The sequence below is a fragment of the Lucilia cuprina genome, chromosome 6 (genome assembly GCF_022045245.1).
Source record: "Lucilia cuprina isolate Lc7/37 chromosome 6, ASM2204524v1, whole genome shotgun sequence".
Lineage (NCBI taxonomy): Eukaryota > Metazoa > Arthropoda > Insecta > Diptera > Calliphoridae > Lucilia > Lucilia cuprina.
In genome coordinates, this window is record NC_060954.1 from 30662001 (window position 1) to 30684272 (window position 22272).

Consider the following 22272-nt stretch of genomic DNA (forward strand, 5'->3'; position numbering starts at 1 on the left):
TTATAATATAGTTTTATTATCATAATGTGATGTGTAGCATCATATTGTAGTTCCAAGCAACCATATTATTGTTTCAAGTAACCATAATATTGTTTCCAGTAACCATATTATGGTTTCAAGTAACCATATTATGGTTACATATTAAACATAATATGGTTAATCCAATGTGCTCGGCGTAAAAAGTAATTATTTGTTAATTTTCTTTTAAACAAACACAAAACTTCCAAGCGCTGGTATTCCCATTAAAAAAATATATATCCACAGTTTCATGCCAATATAAACACAATTTAATTTTTTTTAAATTATTAATTTTTTATGTACCCTATTTTATGTATTGAAATTTATATTGTTTCCTATTATACTTTTATATATTATTTATTGTCCACAATTATTTAAACACTGCGTTAGTTTAACACTTTATTTAATCCGATCTAGTATGGATAAACCATACAACTGATGTAAAAAAGCGATACCAAAATATTTGCATGACATTGGAGATGCATTGAAACAATTTTTGAGTCCATATCTTGGAACTACTTTTTTCCATAGATTTTCTCTGGGGTTGATATATGGTGAATAGGCAGGCCTCTTTAATACAGGTATAATTTTCGAGTCTAGCCACTCCATTGCAACTCCTAAGTTGGCTTTTAGAGCCATTGTCGTTTTTAAATCTCCAAACTACGGGCCTTTATGTTTTTTTTAATGCATCTCTACCTTATACCATATATAATATCTTCTTTTAATTGAATTTGATCAATACCGTGCCCTAAAAAATTGTTCTATACCATAATTTTGCCACCGCTAAACTTAATATTCTTCGGGTCCAGTATCTTTCCCATTTGGCCACCCCACAAATGTCCTAAAACTAAATGTTCTAACTAAATTTGGACACGCCCATAAAAAGGATATTTTTTTCATTTTAATTCGACCTGTTTATGTTATCTTTGGCAATAATAGAATAAATAGAACTATTTTTTCTAAAACTAAGACGTTTTCCCGCAGGGCGACTACAACCAAGGCCAGTTTAATTTTCCATGTGATTAACAATAGGAGTACTTATTTCGAACTTTTTATTAATAACTTTCCTAGAAGAGTACTTTTGGAATTTTTCGAATTCTATTGTCATCAAATTATTAATACACACAAACAAATATAAGCCTTATTACAACAAATGCACTGCATTACCACCCTCAAATAAGTATAAGCTGTGTCTTAGATTTTTCCTCATATCTCAGTTATTTATCAATTGATTTTGTTGATTTTTATTAGAAAACTTCTCAAAAGCAGAATTATAGAGTTATTGAAGATTTGGATCCCGACGATATTTGGGATCTCCTAATTTTTTTTTCAACAGGCAGTCGGACATAGCGGAAAATTAGTAGAAATTACAAATGGAATGACAAACTTATATATGTATACCTTTCTCAGGTGAAGGGCATAAATACGCGACCAGATGGTTAATCATGTGAACGGGGTATTATCATACATAAGTATGTATATCGATATTAATATAGATAGTCATGAATATTTTGAGTTTCAGTTACTTTTTATAAAAAAAAATATTCATGTTACTCGCAACACTTAAATGGTGTTAATATTGATAATTTCGTTTAAATATACTTAAATCTAGATTAATAGATACTAATTTAATCACTCAAACAAATTTTCGAAAAAATATTTATGAGAAAATAACACTCTAGGTAAAATATTAACACTCTAGGTAATATTAAAAATATATACATATATTAAGTTATTTATAATAACAAATAACAACTCAATTGTTTAGAATATTTTTTTTAAATAAAACAAACAAAATTTTTTTTTAATTTTCTTAAATTTCATTAATCACTGATTTCAAGCGAATTTACAATAAAAATATGTTCAATACTTTTTTCATTTACGAAAAACACGAATTCATAAACAAAGTACTAAAAACTTTTTAACTAACACATGCTTAGAGTTAGGCACTGCTGTCAAAGAGTCGGACTACTTGTTATACTTTGTTCATTAACTTATTACTTAATTTTATGACAAAAAACACTTTTTAGGTTGGGAAGATCAACACAATTGAAACAGAAAACTGTTTTTACTTTAAATTTATGTATACTAAATTTATAAAATCTTTTTATAAATAATTAATTAATTTACTTCTCATATCTACCTTCTTGATAAATTAATGAGTTGATCACTTAAACAAAATTTAAATTTGTCGCTTATTGCAATATGTATCTTGAAAATTTCAAAAACCCCGATTTACTTTCGGTTGTTCTGCACTAATTTCAAACATTACTGATGGATAATCAAAAATTGAGATTTTTTCATGCTTAAAACAAAACAAGTATGAATGTATAGTCGGACATTGCCGACTATATGATACCCTACACCAGTTAAAAAAGTGGATAATTTAAAAAATAAACCATTTAATTTGTTCTTTAACCGTATTGTGGAATATTTTTACGTATTATTGACAAACAAAAGAGATTTTCTACAAGAGGGCTCAAAGGGGAGTAAGGGTAAATATGGGCCTATCCTTATAAATTTTGGTGGAGGAATTTACGTCTACCTCAAAGTTATTTATGTAGATTTTAATCGTTTTATTAGAAACTAGCATACCCTGGGTGCTTCGCTACCCTATGTTCAATTTCGTAAAAATATCAAAAAGTATCATCGGAAAAACGAAAAAGTACAAAAATCTCTCTCAATAAATTCTTATTTAATAAGGACCGTGTGTTCCGACTAACCATTATAAAGAGTCTATAAGGTATCATTTGAAGAATAGAAAAGTACCAAATAGTTCCCACTTACAGAATATTATTTAGTCAAGACCATGTATGTTAAAATTAATATTCCTAGGTTGAATATTTTGAGAAAATTAAAAAAAGTACAATTTATGAGATAAAAAGTACTAAAAAGTTGTTTCTTAAAGAATCTTATTTAATGAGGACCGTGTATGTTTAATAATCATGTGTTTTTGAGGGAAGAAAAAGTACCAAAAGTGGAATAAAGTTTACCTAAGTGGAAAGTACTGATAAAAAGAGTACAATGTTTCCCCCTTTTCGCTTAGAAATATACTTTTTCGAGAATTAAGTTTACAAAATGTTCCGTATTTAAATCTATATATCACAGATAAAACTCAAATGATTAAAATCTGCATACATTTGTTTCAGAAAAATTGTGCTTTCAAAAAGGTACCAAACAATTTACTCGAATTTGGTTCTATATAGTAGGCCTTAGTACTCGAATTCCAAAATAATATATCAATAGCATATTTTGTGTGAGTAAATAAACTACTTTTTAAAATTTTATAAAAAATGGCTCAATGAGTTTGAATAAAATTAAATTTCCCGTTTTTCCCCTTTTTGGTACTTTTTTCCCCAGTGAAATAGCAAAAATGTTATTACAATAAATATTACAGAGTTAGTCCGTAATTTAATAGGAATAAATCAATAAACCGAAAAAAATTTTCTTAATGTACTAAAAAAGTACTATAAATACAGTTTTCTCCCTTTTACACCCAAAAAGGACTGAATTTTAAAAAAGTACGAAACAGGTGTCTCATAATTTTGGGGGATGTATCCAAAATATTTATAAAAATTTAATTATGTTAATTAGTTCAAAAGTTATAAAGGTCCAAAAAAGGTACCAAAATCACCTTTGTTACACATTTTTACCCCTTAAAAGTACGAATCGCAAAAAAATTGCCAGACACCCATCTGCTCATTTTAGATACAGGTGCATTTAAAAATTTTCTTGTATCACTAATATTGTGTAAGATAATTAAGAAAACATTTTTCCCCTTTTTACCCGTAAATGTACAAATTTCCAAAAATCCCTCCATATTGGATCTACATAACCAAAAACACATCTACTGTCAAAATTTCATGATTCTAGGCTCATCCGTTTGGGCTGTGCGATGATGAATCAGTCAGTAACGCTACTCTTTTATATAGATAAATTATATAAATGAATTTTGACCTTCAAGACATTCTCTGAAGGGGAGATAACTATAAAAATTAGTAGTGTCATTTATCGTTCTATAAAACTAAGTTTTACAGATTTTTGTTGACATAATAGAACATTTAACGTAATTAGGAGCCTAAAGGCCCGATTCGGGGGGTACGGTTGTTTGGGGGCTAGGCGAAATAGTGGACTGATTTCAACCATTTTCAATAGCGTTCGTCCTTGAACCAAGAAAAGAAAAAATTCATCAAATTAGCTTGAAAATTGCGACCTGTAGCATGCGCACAAGGTTTACATGGACACACAGACAGACAGACGGACGGACAGATAGACCTAGCTAAATCGACTCAGAAAGTGATTCAATAATTAGAAAAAAATATTTTTCTAATTATTGACATTTCATTTTTGTTGTTGTTGTTGAATTTTAATTTACAAACAGAGTTTCAATTTTTGGTATTGAAAATTCGAACAAAATTAAAATTTTAACTTTTTTATAAAACTCTGTGTGTTTAGAATGCATTAATACTTATACATTTTTGTTACTAACACATATTTAGAGTTAGGTACCCAGCAGTTCGACGGGACAGTCCCGAACTGACCACTTAACCTATCACTTGTGGTGGCCCCTAGCCAACTGACTACCTAGGTTTTGGCTTGTCCTACGAGGAAGTCAATCGTCACTCTATACCCTACAAAAAGACAGTAAAGAGACGATTGCCTCCGCTCTCGCGTACAAAGGGGACACTAAAGTGACGACTGTCTTCATTCTCGTTTACAAAGAGTTTATTTGTGACGAAAGACCAAAAACATACGAATTGGAGTCAGCCAGGTGGTAAGATATTAATGGAACTAAAATTTAAAAATTTCACGTGTCTACTCTCTAGAATACTATAGGACAATAATGTGACTATTGACCCGAAAGATATAAATTTGATTCAACCAGATGGTGGCATATTAGTAGAAAGTAAAAATCATTTCTCCTAAAGATGAGTAAAATAACTACTTTCGGAAGTACAACAAAAAAAAAACTACTTTTAAGAGTATAATCTCTAGGTTACTTGAGGACAGTAAAGAGACGACTGTCTCCGCTCCCGCTTACAAAGAGGACACTAAAGTGACGACTGTCTTCATTCTCGATTACAAAGGGTACATTCGTGATAAATAGCCCAAAACATACGAATTACAATCATCCATGTGGTTAACTATTAGTGGAAATTACTGTCTTTTTTGTATGCATTGACTCTTTGTCGAACTTCTGGGTACTTTTTCACTAACACACGCTTAGAGTTAGGTACGGCTGCCAAAGAGTCGGACTACTTGTTATACTTTGGTTCTATAGTTGAAACGAAAAGTCGACTTTTCGACTTTTTTCATTTAGTTAATAGACGAGTTTTAGAGTTTTCGACTTTTAGTATTTTATAAATAGTCGACTTTTTCCGACTTTTCGTATTTTTCCGACTTTTTTTCGACTATTTTTTTTTACTTTTTTACAACTATTTTAGAGTTTTTTACCCTTTTTCCACTTTTTTAATATTTTCGACTTTTTTCTACTATTTTCGAGTTTTCCACTTTTTCTGACTTCTTTCGACGTTTTCCGACGTTTTTTAACTTTTTAGACTTTTTGACATTTTTTTACCTTTATTTACAAAGTCGGTTTTTTTCATAGACGATAGTCGAGTTATCGACTTTTTTGGAACAAAATAGTCGACTTCGACTTTTCGACAAAAAGTCGATCGTTCTATTATTCGCAACCCTAAACAAAATACATAATCATATGGTAAATTTTGTTATTATACTCTTTTTTAAAACAAGGCAGATCGAGAACAGCAGAGAGCAGCACTAGTGTGCCTGGCTTAAGTTAGAATCCATAAAAGAGAACTTTTTGGTACTTTTTCGTTTTTCAAAGGGTACTTTTTGAATTTACTATAATATTGAACCTAGAAATATGAAATTAAGTATGTACAGCCTGAATCAGGTGAGAATCCATTAAAGGGAACTTTTTGGTATTTTTTCGTTTGAATATTCTATAATATTGCACGTAGGAACATGAAATTAAGTATGTAGATTCGGTATTAGATAAAAAACATTAAAGGTTATTTTTGAGTTTTCTATAATAATGAACCCACCCAGAATCATGAAATTAAGTATGTGGAGTCGGAATTAGGTGAGAACCGGATAAAGTGAACCTTTTGTTTTTTAAAGGGTACTTTTTTAATTTTCTATAATAATGAACCTAGAAATATTATATTAAGTATGTAGAGTCTGAATTAGGTCAGAACCCATAAAAGGTAACTTTTTCGTTTGAATCTAGAAACATGAAATTAAGAAAATTGAAGCCAAAGTAAATTATGTAAAATAGGTACTGATTGTACCAAAAAGTGTACCGAATATAGAACTCTTATTTGTTAAAATATAAGTATCATTTCATGAGTAATCAAAAAGTATTAACTTATAAGCTAGCAAAATGTATTAAAATGGCGAACCGCAAAATATTTTTTAGACATTTTTATAGCAATTCTTTATTTCGACTTTTCAACATTTTTGTTGAACACTATGTTTATTCAAAACTTTATGTAATCCGATTTGGTACAGATAAACAAAAAAACTGATGTTAAAATGGCGATATCATAATACTTTTAAAGGTAAACATATTTTGATTATATTTTAAACCAAAGTATAATAAGTAGTGCGACTCTTTGACAGTAGTACCTATCTATAAGTATGTGTTAGTGAAAAGTACACATACTCGATAATTTGCAACTATTTTTACTGAATTCCGTTCACGTACTTTTGAAAACTTGCAACAAGAGAGTAAGAAAACGATAAAAATGACAGTTCGTTGATAGAGAATTTTTTGATTTTACTGGATATTTTTTCCCCAGTAATAAATTTGAAAACAAACATACATGTGTGTGTATTTTCACAACATATGGTTGATTAATCAAAATGTAAACGAATATTTGGTAAATTTTACATTTTTGAAAGAAATATATAAATTAATAACACACAAATATTAAGAAATTATTTGTAATTCGATTTATTTTAATTTTATTTAATCATAAATTGTTTTTTTTTTAAAGATTTTGTTTATTTAGTATGCCTTTGTTTTAGCGATTTTCTTTATAATTATACATTTGTAACGTAAAGTTTAAAACAATAAAATATTTGTAATGATATAACATGTATTGTTAACTTTAAATATCCATTTATTTATAAGAAAAATACTATTTATACCCTACACCACTTTAGTGGGCAGGGTATATTGGGTTTGTGCTGATGTTTGTAATAGAAAAAATATTCGTCCTATACCCACCTTAAAGTATACCAATCGGCTTAGAATCATTTTCTGAGTCGATTAAGCTATGTCCGTCCGTCTGGCTAACTGGCTGTCCATGTAAACCTTGTGCGCAAGGTACAGGTCGAAATTTTGAAGATAATTAGATGAAATTTGGCACACACGCTTCTTTTGGCACAAGGACTCAGTCATGATTTCTACATAATTCTTTCACTGCTTGATATATATCGGGAATATTTGGACCCGCTATTATCAAAAAACTAAAGTAAGGACGGTAAAAATTTTAAATTTTAATTTTCAAATGCGAATATCTCCTAAACTATAAGAGATAATTTACTACTACATTTTTTATAGTGCTCGAATTTTTTTTAATCGAAACTCAAATAAAGAAATAGGAACGTTTTAAAAATTTAACATAGCCGAGGTGTCCTAATTTGAGGACCCCTCGCCGGGCCTATAAGGTCCAAATTCAAAACCTAAACTCGACAACACCTCCTCTTTGTGCATACCAAATTTCATTAAAATCGGATTAACCGTTTAGAAGTTACCGAATTATTTCCCTCTTTTTTTTTCTATACCACTGTCTTTAGTTTATTATTCTTGGATACTCATCGATTGAGAGGGACACTCTAATATACATGTGTATGTACATATATTAGATCGACTCACTCTGTATGGAAAACCAAAATGTGTTTTTGTTACCCATCTGAAAATTTCGTGAGCTGGACCAAATTAAAAAAAGTATTTCCGTTTTTTTTTTAATTTTACATATATGATAGCCTAGAGTGCTCCAAGCTTGTATGAAGGAAAAAAATGTATCCTACAGGCCGTCCCCCACTAGAATTGTTCTATGGGTTATAAAAATAAGTCCTGCAAAAAATTAGGTCAATAGGATTACGTTACTGAAGATGCATTTACAAGGGGAAAATATGCAATTTTTTTACGGGTTTTATTGAAATATGTCCAAATTGGCATGTTTTTAAAACATCGGGTTCATTTTGATCCCAAGGCCGTTTAAGGCTTAATTATTTTTTTCACTATTATTGTAAATATCGGTTGTTAATAAATAAATTTCTTAAGTTTTGTGATAATCTACCCAAAAATAGAAACAATTTCAACTAGTTTCATCAAAAATTGCAAATATTACAAAATTTGACCTTTAATGTTTATGGGTTAATGGCGTCCATAAATCCCTGAGTTCTCCCAAAAATATTGAAATTTGTTTAACAAAGTATCAAAAAAACTAAAATTTGAATTTTGAAACGACCGTTAAAAATATCAAAATTTTTCGACCATAGCTGAGAACAGGTTTACGTTATTCTATAAGGACAAAAACTCATATTAAAGTAACTACAGATGTATTTTAAGTATTATAATTGTTTTTTTAGAATATTTTCAAAAATATGTTTATTTTCTTATCACATTTCGAATTCAAGTGCTTTGAGACACGATAATGGCCTGGGGAATTTCTAATAACTTTTACATTTTTCAACCAATTTTTGTGTTTTTTATTTTTTTGTAACGCTAATTCTATGTACATTACGATTCTTTGACAATAAAATACAAAACAAATTATTTAATGACAAAGCTTTTGTGAAAACTGAAAAAATCATATTTTCCCCTTGTAAATGCATCTTTAAACTTCTGAGCCGTTGCGGCACCAGTTAACGTAGTCCTATTGACCTAAATTTTTGCACGACTTATTTTTATAACCCGTAGAGCAATTTTAGAGGGGGGACGGGCAAAATTCGAAACTTAGTTTTTTTGGAGCACTCTAATGATAGCCCATATATTCAATATGGGGTATCATTTGTAAAGAATTTTAAAGCCACATCCAACGATGTATTGATCATAAATTTACCGTCTCATCATATTCCAAACATATAAAACAAATAAATGGAATGCAGAAACTAAACCCAAAAATTTTTTTTAGTAACATTATATGACATAAAAAAGTTATTCAATTTGTTTTTAAATCGTTAAAAATACGGGTTAAGCTATTTTCTAATAAAAAAATTCCCCTTAAGTAACTCGGGGGAGTTTTCCAGTTTTTTCCTACCGAGCGCGTCCCTGGGTGGCGGATAGGGGGTGGTGATGGACCATCTGTCCTCTCCCAGCTTTAATTTCACTTAAGCTGAGGGAGGGCAGATTATCCACCACCTGGGAATATTATATTCCCCGCGGACCAAAAAACTGGAAAAAACAAATATGGAAAATAAAAATATAAAAGTTACGGTGCAGGGCCTAAATATCCCAATACCGGCGGCAAGAGTTGATCTACTCGCGAGTCATGTGTCGTCGTCATCCTGCAATCGTGAGCAGAATACTACTACGGAGGTGGGCATCTAGGCCTCCGTGGCGGACAATGCGTCAAGTGTACAGCATGCCGCTGGCAAAAATATAGGGGTGAAAGAGAAGGATGTGTTCGGAGAGAGCTCTAAGCTACCTCAGCCTTTAAATATAGGTGAGGGTTTCGACTCTGAATCCTCAGATGATAATAATAATACCATTATAGCAAATCCCAAAAAGAATGAAGTAGATCAAATGGTGAAAGAGGTGAGTGATAGCATAGCTAAACTACCTATTACTAAGAAAAGACTTTCTGGAGCACAGAGGAGGAAGTTGAAAAATATGCTTCAGGAAATCATAGTTAGTTAATCACACGACACTCCAAAGGAAAAATCGGATTCTCTCACAATATCTGAGGCAAAAAGGATCAGGTCTCCCGAGGAGTTGACAACTGAGAATAAACCTAAGAAGAAAAAGAGCTTCCCGTCTTCTAATACACAGTCGAAGCCAAGCCATACTTCACTCAAAGGAATCTTAAATGAGAATCCTGCGAGTAAGGGTGACAGCGCCAAGCCAGATATTCCGAAGACAAACACGTCGGCGAAATCAACCTCAAAGGTAAGGGAATCTCAAAAGAAGCCCCGAAAAACGAGGAAGGAGAAGCTAGATGGAGGAAAAGGAAAAGAGCCGCCATCTTACGCCAAAGTTGCCAGAAGTAGGCACCGGAACGATCTCTGCTATGCAGTTTACGATGCCGGTAATCCGACAGGCAAAATTCCAATAGACCAACAGAGTAAAATAGAAGACCTAGTCAACAATAAGATAATGGACCCTGCAATCGCTTCAAAGGGCAAACAACCAATAGAGAGCGAGAGCTGCATGCTTATGTAAAGGGACGATCGGTGGAAACCGATTTAAATGAAGTTGTCCACTACATACGTGAATCTTTCGATAGCAAACTGTATACACTGACAGTATGCATTGACATCGAAGGCGCTTTCAATAACGTGCACAATGATACCCTTATCCAATCCCAGTTTTATGTTGACCGGGTGCTCCGTAACTGGATCAACTACATGCTAAGGAACAAATGGATAAGCTGCGAGATGCACGATATAACTATCAGGAAAAAGGTATTCCTAAGGACCCTAACCGAGAAAGGACTTAGACCGTCTGCTATGCAGACGATGTCGTAATACTTTTAAAGGGAAAGGATCCAAATTACTTGTGTAGAAGAGCTGAGGAGGCTCTGAATACGGCCTTGAGCTGGGCTCAACCGAGAGGCCTCAATGTTAACCCGGCGAAGACGGAAATCTGTCTTTTCACAAGAAAGACAAAAATTTCTACATATACTGAACCTTGCTTCTTGGGCAAGAAGATACCGGTGACAAAGTTAAGTACTTAGGTGTAATACTTGACCGGAAATTAAAATGGAGACACCACATAGAGGATAGGATCAACAAAGCACATCATTGCTGGGTAATATGTAGGAGAACCATAGGCATGAAATGGGGTCTTAGTCCTACTATGACAAATTGGCTTTATAAAAGTGTAATTAAACCAATTCTATCTTATGCTTTAATAATCTGGTGGACTGCTTTGGACAAAAATTGTAATATCAAACTACTACAGGGAGTTCAGCTTGGGTATAAGTGGTGCCATGTGTACTACTTCAACCAAGGCTCTGGAAACGTTGCTAGATATTCCACCCATTGAAACATATATAAGATATGAGGCGGCGCTTACAGCCGAACGGCTCTTTACTTTAGGCGAACTGGCCAAAAACGGTTATAAGACACGTCATCAATGTATACTGGACACATTGGAAGGTTATACACATTCATCGGACGTGCGTGATCGCATACCAGACACTGAATATGTCGGAAACTTTGAAACGCTAATCCCAGATAGAATGTCTTGGTCAAGCGGAACATTAGAGCAAATACCAGTAGGAATCCGTTGCTACACGGATGGCTCTAAATTAGGGGACAAAGTGGGCCTGGGGTTCTATATTGAATACCCAGAAACAGAAATATACCACCGTTTACCTAATCATAACACAAGCTTCCAGGCAGAAGTACGAGCAATAACGGAATGGCACCACAGGGCTTAATATATTTACCGACAGCCAGAAGGCAATTTGTGCGATATCAGGTGATAGAATTAAATCTAAGAACGTATTGGATTGTAAGAAAGCTTTAACCTAATACTCTCCCAGAGGTAAGGTTCACATCATATGGGTACTAGGCCACTCGGGAGTAGTCGGCAACGAAAGGGCGAATGTAATAGCTTTAAAGGGAGCTCGATGTAGTTAACCTGACAAACGCAAAACCATTCGACGCAACAAAAGCTGAATTAAAAATATGGATGAGAGAATCCCATAAGGCCTCTTGGAATAAAGAAACGGTGGGTAGAAACACAAAGATTCTATGGGGTGACCCTGATGAGAGCAAGACGAGAAATCTTCTCAAAATGAGCAAGTCTGAGGTTAGTATGGTCGCAAATTTCATATTTCAGAAAATACAATGATAATTAAAAAAATGATTTAATTTTTTTTGCATATTTCTTTCCAAACTCAAAATTTTGCAAATAAAAAAAAATCGAATAAAATGTCTCAAAATTAGAAATGATTTTCAGTGCATTGCAAAATGTACTAATATCCCAGTTTTGAAAAAATATAGGCATTTGAGTAGCTTTCTTATATAGTTTTATATTAGACTAGCTATACCCAGTGTGCTTCGCTACCCTCATCGTAATGGAATAAAATAAATATCATTATTGTAAATGTATATATATATCTGCAATATCAAAAATTCCCCTTTTAGAGAACTCTTTAAGTTTGATTTTATGATTCTAGTCTCAATATTACAGAAAATTAGAAAAAACAGTTGAAGAAAAAGTACCAGAGAGTGCCTTTTTATATATTTTCATTAAATTAGGATGACGCATGTTTAATTTTCAACTAGAAACCAAAAAAATCGCATAAAGATTTTTATACAAATAAAAAAGCTACATGTCCAATTTAATGTTTTTAGGTTCAATATTATAGAAAATTCGAAGAGTATTAGTAAAAGAACAAAAAAGTACCAGGGTATGCTTTTTCAATTTTCGTTCAATTGGGATACTGCGTGTTTAATTTTATGTTTATATATTCAATATTTTAGAAAGCTCTAAAAGTACCAGTACCAGTGAAGTACGAAAAAGTACCAAAGGACCTATTTTATTTAATTTCATGTTCCTAAGTTCAATATTATAGAAAATTCAAAAAGTACCAGAAAATATTCCAGTTTAAATTTTCATTCACTTAAGTCCCTGATTGCTTTTATATATTCTAATTAACTCCGGACACCACATGCTTACTTTCATGTTTCTAGGATCAATATTATTAAAAACACACCTTTTGAAGAACGAAAAAGTACCAAAAAGTGCCCTTTTTAGGTTCTCACTTAAAAATAGGCTCTAAACGCTTAATTTCATGTTTCTAGGTTCAATATTATTGAAAATTCAAAATGTACCTTTTAAAGAACGGATAAGTACAAAAAAGTCCCCTCACTTTATCCGTGCTCTACATGCTTAATTTCACGTTTCTAGGTTCAATATTATACAAAAATCCAAAAAGTACCTTTTGATGATCGAAAAGTCCCATTTTATTTATTATTTTATAGATTCTCATTTACTCCGGGCTCTATATGCTTAATTTCATGTTTCTAGGTTAAATTTTATAGAAAACTCAAAAAGTACCTTTTGTAGAACGAAACAGTACCAAAAAGTCTCCTTTTATAGATTCTCATTTACTCCGGACTCTACATGCTTAATTTCATGTTTCTAGGTTCAATATTATACAAAAATCCAAAAAGTACCTTTTGAAGAACGAAAAAGTACCAAAAGTCCCCTTTTATAGGTTCTCACTTAATCCATCCTCTACATACTTAATTTCATGTTTCTAGGTTCAATATTATAGGAAATTCAAAATGTACCTTTTGAAGAACGAAAAAATACCAAAAAGTCCCCTTTTATAGATTCTCATTTACTCATCTACATGCTTAATTTCATTTTTCTAGGTTAAATTTTATAGAAAACTCAAAAAGTACCTTTTGTAGAACGAAAAAGTACCAAAAAGTCCGCTTTTATAGATTCTCATTTACTATGTGCTCTACATGCTTAATTTTATGTTTCTAGGTTCAATATTATAGAAAATTCAAAAACTACCAGTCGAAATACGAAAAAGTACCAAAAAGTCCCCTTTTATAGATTCTCACTTACTCCGGGCTCTACATGCTTAATTTCATGCTTCTAGGTTTAATTTTAAAGAAAACTCAAGAAAATACCTGTGCAGAACGAAAAAGTACCGAAAAGTCTCTTTATTATTAATTTCATGTTTCGATTTCAATATCAAAGAAAACTCAAAAACTACCAGATGGAGAATGAAAAAATGGGAGCCCGTTATTACGTATTTATATGTATAAGTTAATAAACCAAAATAAATGTTTTATGAAAAAAGTACCAAAAATAGGTACAATTTTCACCCCTTAAACATCCGAATAACCAAAAAGTACTAAATTTATATTTTTATTTTTTCGTCAAGTTATGAAGGAGTCAAAAATATTGTTTGAATGTTCACTGGTTCAAAAGATACATGGGGTGCAAAAAAAGTACCAAAATACAGTTTTTACCCGTTTATTCCCTAAAGGGGCCGAAATTGAAAAAAGTACCAGACACCTTTCCGCTTATTTTTTAAATGAACGACGATAAGTTTTAAACTATTTTTGTATCTTTTCTAGTTTAGGAGATATGAGGTTACCGATTTTACCCGTTTTTACCCCCTAAACATTCGAATTTCCAAAAATCCCGTCTTAGTGGATCTATTTGGTAGGAGACCAACCCCCTGTCCAAATTTCAGCTCTTTAGCTTTAACCGTTTAGGCTGTGCGATGATGAATCAATCAGTTAGTCAGTCAGTCAGTAACGTTAGAATTTTATATAAATAGATAAGCAAATCTCATATTAAAAAAAACATAGATTTTTTTGAAAGTATTTTAACCCATTTGATTTTACTTTCATTAAGTCAGACTTTGGTATTGTATTTTAAATAACATACATATATCACTTTTTATATACATTCATTAATGCAAAATTAATACATTAAATTTAAAAATATTTAATGTTAATGTAAATTTAATGCAATAATTTTAAAAATATTTAATGTTAATGCAAAATTAATGCATTAAATTCAAAAATATTTAATGTTAATGTAAAATTAATGCATTAATTTTAAAAATATTTAATGTTAATGCAAAATTAATGCATTAAAATCAAAAATATTTAATGTTAATGCAAAATTAATGCATTAAATGAGCCTAATTTAATGTTAATGCAACATTTTTTCCATTAAATTATTTTTTTTTTTAATTTAATGTTAATGCAAAATTAATGCAAATCGCCCAGGTCTGATTTTAGGGCGCTATGGAAACGGAGAAGAAAATTATTAAAAAATAGGTGGCGTTGATAGAAGGGTGTATACTAATGTATACAAATCCGAAGATACATCTAGGCCGCTATCGGTCCTGTTGTCTGCTTCTTATCGTAAAAAAGATACACAGCTTCCTTCCAGAGTTTCACTGTTCTCTCCACATGCTCTGCAGTCGTATGAAGCCGCACGACCAACCTTGCATAGATGTGATTATTGTGCTTGTGCACTCAAAATACGTACAATCATACTAAATTCTGACATGCTCATTTTAAGACGATTTTTCGTTTTGGTCTCATCAGGGTCACCTATGGTTGTCCAGCCTGGCTGGATTGTCCAGCTTTTTTGATGCTTGTCAGGTTTCAAGCTAAAATTTAATTTGTCCAGCTAAATATAAATTTTTAGTACACCACAATAACTTGACAATAATTTTTATGTTGTACATCTGTTATGATTTCCCGGGATTTGAAAGTACCGAAAACAGGGATTTTTAAAAATGAAATCCCGGGGATGCTTAAGTGTTTTTCCGCTAAATTTAAACATTATAATATATTAAATAAGAGAATTTTAATAGTTTTTGATTAAACAAGTAAAAGTTATATATTCAGCTGTGCCGAATCTTATATACCCTTCACCATTATGTGTTAAAAAACAGTCATTACGAATTTTATTACAAAAAATCAAAAAATACCAATTGTAGCCCATTTTATACGATCTAAATTAATCCGAGCTCTACATCCTTAAATTCATTTTTCTAGGTTCAATATTATAGAAATTTTAAGAAGTGCCTTTTGAAGAACGAAAAAGTACTAAAAAGTCCCTTTTTATAGGTTCTTACCTAGTCAAGGTCCTACATGCTAAATTTCATTTTTCTAGGTTCAATATTATAGAAAATTCAAATAGTACCTTTTGTGGAATAAGTACCAAAAAGTACCCTTTTATGTGTTCTAGCCTAATCCTGGTTCTACATACTTAATTTCATATTTCTAAGTTCAATATTATAGAAAATTCAAAAAGTACCTTTTGTAGAACGAAAAAGTACCAAAAAGTCCCATTTTATAGGTTCTTACCTAGTCAATGTCCTATATGCTAAATTTCATGTTTCTAGGTTCAATATTATAGAAAATTCAAAAAGTACATTTTGTAGAACGAAAAAGTACCAAAAAGTCCCCCTAAATAGGTTCTTACCCAGTCAAGGCTCTACATGCTAATTTCATGTTTCTAGGTTCAATATTATAAAAAAATGAAAAAGTACATTTTGTAGAACGAAAAGTACCAAAAAGTCCCTTTTTATAGGTTCTTACCTAGTCAAGGTCCTACGTTGTAAATTTCATGTTTCTAGGTTCAATATTATAGAAAATTCAAAAAAGTAACTGTAGAACGAAAAAGTACCAAAAAGTCCCCTTTAATGTGTTCTCGTCTAATCCGGGCTCTACGTACTTAATTTCATGTTTCTATTCAATAACAACGTAACGTAACGTCATATTCATTCTTTGATTTGTGTTTATAAACAAGAAACCACAATAACAAAAAATTTACCGTTTGATACTGTGTTTTGTTTTTGTTTGTTTATTGTTTTGTATAAGCATGCACGAAAAATGTAAATTTTTCATGAAATTTTCAGAGGTGGTCTCGGATTTTTACTTATATTTTCTTTATTTATGGACCGATTGGACTGATTTTAAATAGCGTTCTTTTCGATCGTATTTCAAATAGAATTATTGAAAATTCGGATCTCGCAGATATCTGGGGTCTTCTGAAAACTGATTTCAACATACACACAGACAGACGGGCATGGCTAAATCGACTCCGCTATCTTTAAGAATCCAGAATATATATACTTTATAAGGTCGGAAAATTATATTATAGAAATTACAAACGGAATGACAAACTTCTATGTACCCTTCACACGAACGTGAAGGGTATAAAAATAAGCAGGATCATAAAATTGTAAACATTTCGGCATATTTTTAAACCGAATTACATTATTCATTGAGTAATTTTTTAGAGTTAAGATGATTCTACTAACATACTTATTTGTAAATGGGCTCGAAATTCAACAGGGTCTTCAAGGCTAGTATAAAACTTTTTGTATATTAAACATAATTATGAGCTACTCGGAGCAAACTCAATATAACCTCCCCACTAAAGTGGTATAGGGAATAAAACGGACAATAAATAGGCATTGATAATATCGGATATGGGTATATCAGAATCTATACTGGCAGTCAATCTGTTAATAAGATGACGAGATGATAATTCTCTTATTTGGGTAAGAGGACACGATAACTTGGCAAAAGCTGGAACTACGATGGCTATACTTGATATAGACCAGTTTTGTAGTGTTTCCGTAGCGGCCATTAAAAACCATATATTTTCAATTTTTTTAATATTCAATTTGTACCTCTACTGGTTGAACTTATGTGCACAAAAATTAATCGATATCTTTATTGGTTTAAGAGTTAGCAAAAAATTCTATGTGTTTCAAATTATATTGATTTAAATCATAAAAACACCAAAATATTATTTTATTTATACTAGTTAATCTGACACTGATCAACTTAAAATCATTTTTTGGGGCGAAATATCCGTAAATATTTTTTTAAGAACTTCTTAGTAAAAGCACTTATGGTACTTATATGAAAAAACGAAGTAGGCTATATTCCGATTTTTATTAAATTTGGTGGGAGTAAATTATATAAACAAATTTTGAAATTACAACTTCTAGACCAAATTAAAATTTTGAATATTCAAATGTTGTGATAATTCTGAGATAAACCAAAATATATTTATTAGAATAAATCAAACTGATATTCTTAAGTAACATAGCGAAGAAAAAGAAAACAAAATAATTCGAAATCAAATGTTGACTGGCGAAAATTGTGAAAATTTAATTTAAAATCGTACGACGAACAATAATCGCGATACATGAAAAGATTTGATACTCATAACCTTTGACTGCTACTGTATCATTGGGACCGCGACTTTTAGTTCTTTATTTAGATTTTTAGATTTTATGGATAAATCTGAAAGTGAGTTTTTATTTTATATTGTTAAATTCTGAATTTTAGCTAATTCTTCTTTTCAAAAGTATGGATTTAACGATATGTTGCATATATTCAAGTTGGCATAAGAATCATTTCATGCTATTTTTCGTGGTTTTTATTTAAAGATTTTTAACATTTTCTCAGTATTTTTATGTCCACCTTTTTTTGGTTTGTCCAGCTTTTTAAAACCCAATGTCCAGCTTTTTCCAAATTGGAATCTGGCAACCCTATGGTCACCCCAAAGGATCTTCGTGGTTCTACCCACTATTTCATTATTCCAGGAGGCCTTGTGGAATTCTCTCACCCATATTTTTAGTTCAGCTTTTCTTGCGTCGAATGGTTTTGCGTTTGTCAGGTTAACTGCCTCGAACCTACTTCCCTTTAAATCTATGACATTGTCTGCTTACAGACAGGACTAAGTCATTTCTCGGTTAGGCTCCTTAGGAGGCTATTAATCGTGGTAACCCAGAGTAAAGGTGACAATATGCCACCCTGTGGTATACCGCGAAATAACTTTTTCCTGATAGTTATATCGTACATCTCGCAGCTTATCCTTCTGTTCCTTAGCATGTGGTTGATCCAGTTACGGAGCACCCGGTTACACATTATTGCACCTTCGATGTCAATGCAAAGTATGCACCTATGTACACAGAAAAAAATATCGGTCATCTCATTGTTCAAAACCTACGTATACAATTTTGATTAAATTTGTAATTGATTCAATTTCTTTTTTTAATTGGTTGAACAAATTTTCCTGACCTACTTTTCTATTTTAGTTTTTTTTTCTAATTATTTATTTTAAATTTTTGTGCTAGGAATATTTATAATTCTTAAATAGTCAATTAAAATTTAGAAACAGGGGATGAGCTTATACTTGCCCAAGAGCCCTGAATCCACCAGGCTTAGGCCTATTATTACAACTTAGCAATAACTAAGTATTAAAGGCTACAAGCAGTTTTACATGATTAGATCATGTATACTTGCCAAAAGCGATTTAGAAGTCTTCATCCTCTCTGATTGCAGTGATGAAGACACGGTTGTGTCGGCCTGGGAGACAGGCTCTGATACCTTGCTTGTATTCTCAAGCAAAATGGACAAACAAAAATATGAAAGTACAAAATGTATCCGAATAAATCATACCCTACCACATTGCGAGTAAGTTGCAATAAGTTATATAGTAGTATTTAATCTTGATGTTACATTTAAGAGATAAGTCTTTGTTTTACTGATAAATGTACTGCTCAATATATCAATTTATAGTTACATTTTCGTACATTTACAATTTTTTGAGTCGAATTTTGTAAAGAGCCTATTCTTATATAGCATATGACGCTTCCAAAGAAGTTAAATAGGCTTATTTTATAGACGGATAAAACTTGCGACATTGCATTGTCGCAAGTTTTACTAACTTTAAAACATAATAAAAATGCCGTTCTCGTTAGTGTGGTGTAGGGTGTATTTAAACTGCATTTGGGCTGCATTGAAATTAATAATAATATATTATAAAGTGTTAATTCAAGCATTTACAAAACTCTTTTGACCTAATAGTTCCTGCTGCAGCAATAAAGATTATTAAAAGTTGTATTTTTGCTACAAAATTATTAAAAACATTTTCCGAAAAAAACGATAAAGAGATTTTGGTCAAATTTCATCGCTATACTTGAATTTCTAAAAGAGGTTTGACTGCATGAACAGTTTTTCGGGTGGCCATTTGTATGGGGTCGTATAGCTCGGTGACCGATATTGTCCATTTCCAATACCAAACAAACAATACCTATTGGGAATATTTGTGTAAAATTTCAACCTTCTATCTCTATTCGTTTCAACCCTATCGTGCTTTCAACAGACAGACATGTCTGGATCGTTTTAGAATTAAGTAAGAACCCAGAATATATACTTATACTTTTCTGGGTCTATGATCAATATTTCTGAATGAGACAAAATTTACGAGTTTTGTAAAATTATTTTGTCACACATACAGACAGATGACAATACAATGTTACACTACCATTCATATTTTTTTCTGTTTAGTCAAAAATATAAATTAACACAAAAAACTAAAATGGCCGAATTTTTATAGTTATATCGTATATAGTATCATGGCGTCGGCCAGAACCGACTATAGATTCTTACTTGTTTTTATTGCATAAAATTTCCAGATATCTACGAGATACGAACTTTCAATAATTCTATCAGACATGCGTTCGTGAAGAACGCTATTTAAAATCAGCAAAATCGGTCCATAAATAACAGAAATTTAGCATTCCTGTGCATGCTTTGACAAATGACCAAGCAATGACCAAAAGGAGTTGTTAAATATTTTGTTTTATTTTTATTTTAGTCTCTCAGCATCAAAATATTCCTTTATAATTTGTACAATTCAACATCCTTTTAGATTTTCAATATTTAAAAAAAATAGTGTGTTAAAGACCCAATTTGGAAAATCACGTACTAAATTTTGGCATTACTTTTAAAATAATTTATTTTAAAATTTCAAAAATTGTTTAAGGTTTTTCAACAAACCATAAAACATGTTTTGTATTATATATTGATTAACACAACAACAAATTAAAAACTAAAAAATATAACACAAGACAACAAAATCGAACTTTTTGTGTTCCTTTTAAATAAAAATAGCTAATTCCTATGTATTTCCACCCGCTGAGTTCAAAAGTCGTTATTAAAATTTTCGGTTAGCTCTAATTTTTACATATTTCGATTTTTGTACAGACAATGTTTACGCCACTTTTTTGAAGTTTTTACTTAAATTTGCAGAATTAGAACTAAATTCCAATTTTTTTTAACATGGAAAAAATTTCTTTCTATAGAGCATAATCATGATGACAGTTATTGCAGTTAAACTATATTGCCTTGCAAGGAAGTTGAAAATTGATCCTTTTATTGTTTTAAGTATCATTAAAACAATACTTTGGGCTACATTTTTTTGAGTTTTTCCATAAAGTACTACCAACACAAACCAATAATAACATTTTTCGGTTAAAACTGAAAATTCGCTAAAAACGTAGTAAAATATTTCGGATTGAATTCAACTTTTGTTTTTTATTTTTATATACCCATAAAATCAAAATATTATACAATTCGCAATCGGTGCCGTAACGTTGTATTTCGTAAGTTTTCACTATTCTTTTGTTTTTGTTTAAAAATTTTTTTCTATCATAGTGAATTGGATATATGCAATGTCCTTTCTTTTTAAAAATATAGTTGTAGATGTTTGTAAATGCTTGTAATGATGTTTGTAAGGATCTTATTGCTTCCAAAGTTTCATATTTGTATATAGGTTTTACGTATTATGATGTATGAAGAACAACTTTTGTTAAAACACATTAACCAAAAATCACGCATTTATTGCAAAAAGAAATCAAACTCGTTTACCTTAAATTTAAATTATAAGGATAAAACGGAAAAAAGTATATAACTTCTGTAATAACTGTCATCATGATTGTATTCTAATGATAGATAATTTATGTTGATTACCATGTTGTTGAATAACTCAATGAATATTGGTCCGATTCTGAGAAATTGAGTAAAATATACCAAAAAAATTCTTAAATAACGTTTTTACAAAAACCACAATATCTCGGAAACTAGAACTAACGGGAACTTTTCATAACAATTTTTCAATTCAGCAGGTGGAAATACATAAGAATCAGCTATTTTTATTTAAAAGCCATTTTCAGCGTTGCGTAGTGCAATTTGTTTGTAAACAAAAAATAAAAACATTTGAAATTTGTATAGAAATGATTTGGATTATGTTACTTAAGGTTGATTTACTTGAGATCGGAGAGGGTCATGTTGAAAATGAGAGGTTCCATACCCCTATTGCCGACTAGAATTGGGCAATAAAAATGTATATGACTGAAACAGTAAAAAGAGCTTAAATACAATTAAATAATGCAAATTTAAAGTGTTATTCAAGTCTGTAGTATTAAAGCTTAAAAAACGAAATTTCAGTATGTGGTATTCTATACCGCAATTAGGTTTTTTAAACACTATTTTTAAAATAATATTATTGAAAATCTAAAAATATATCTTTTTATTCTGACATTATAAACTAAATAAATATAATAGAAAATTAAATTTACATTTTATTTAAATTTCATGGAGACGTTCCAATAATGCATATGTTTTATGTGTTAATAAATATTAATATATATAATATAATAATATAATACATATAATATAATAATAGCAAAA

General features: G+C 31.0%; 1 protein-coding gene across 2 annotated transcripts in view; it reads right to left on the reverse strand.

Moving 5' to 3' along the window:
* LOC111686212 overlaps positions 1-22272 on the reverse strand; it is a 119153-nt gene that overhangs the window by 95201 nt on the left and 1680 nt on the right. The window lies entirely within an intron of this gene.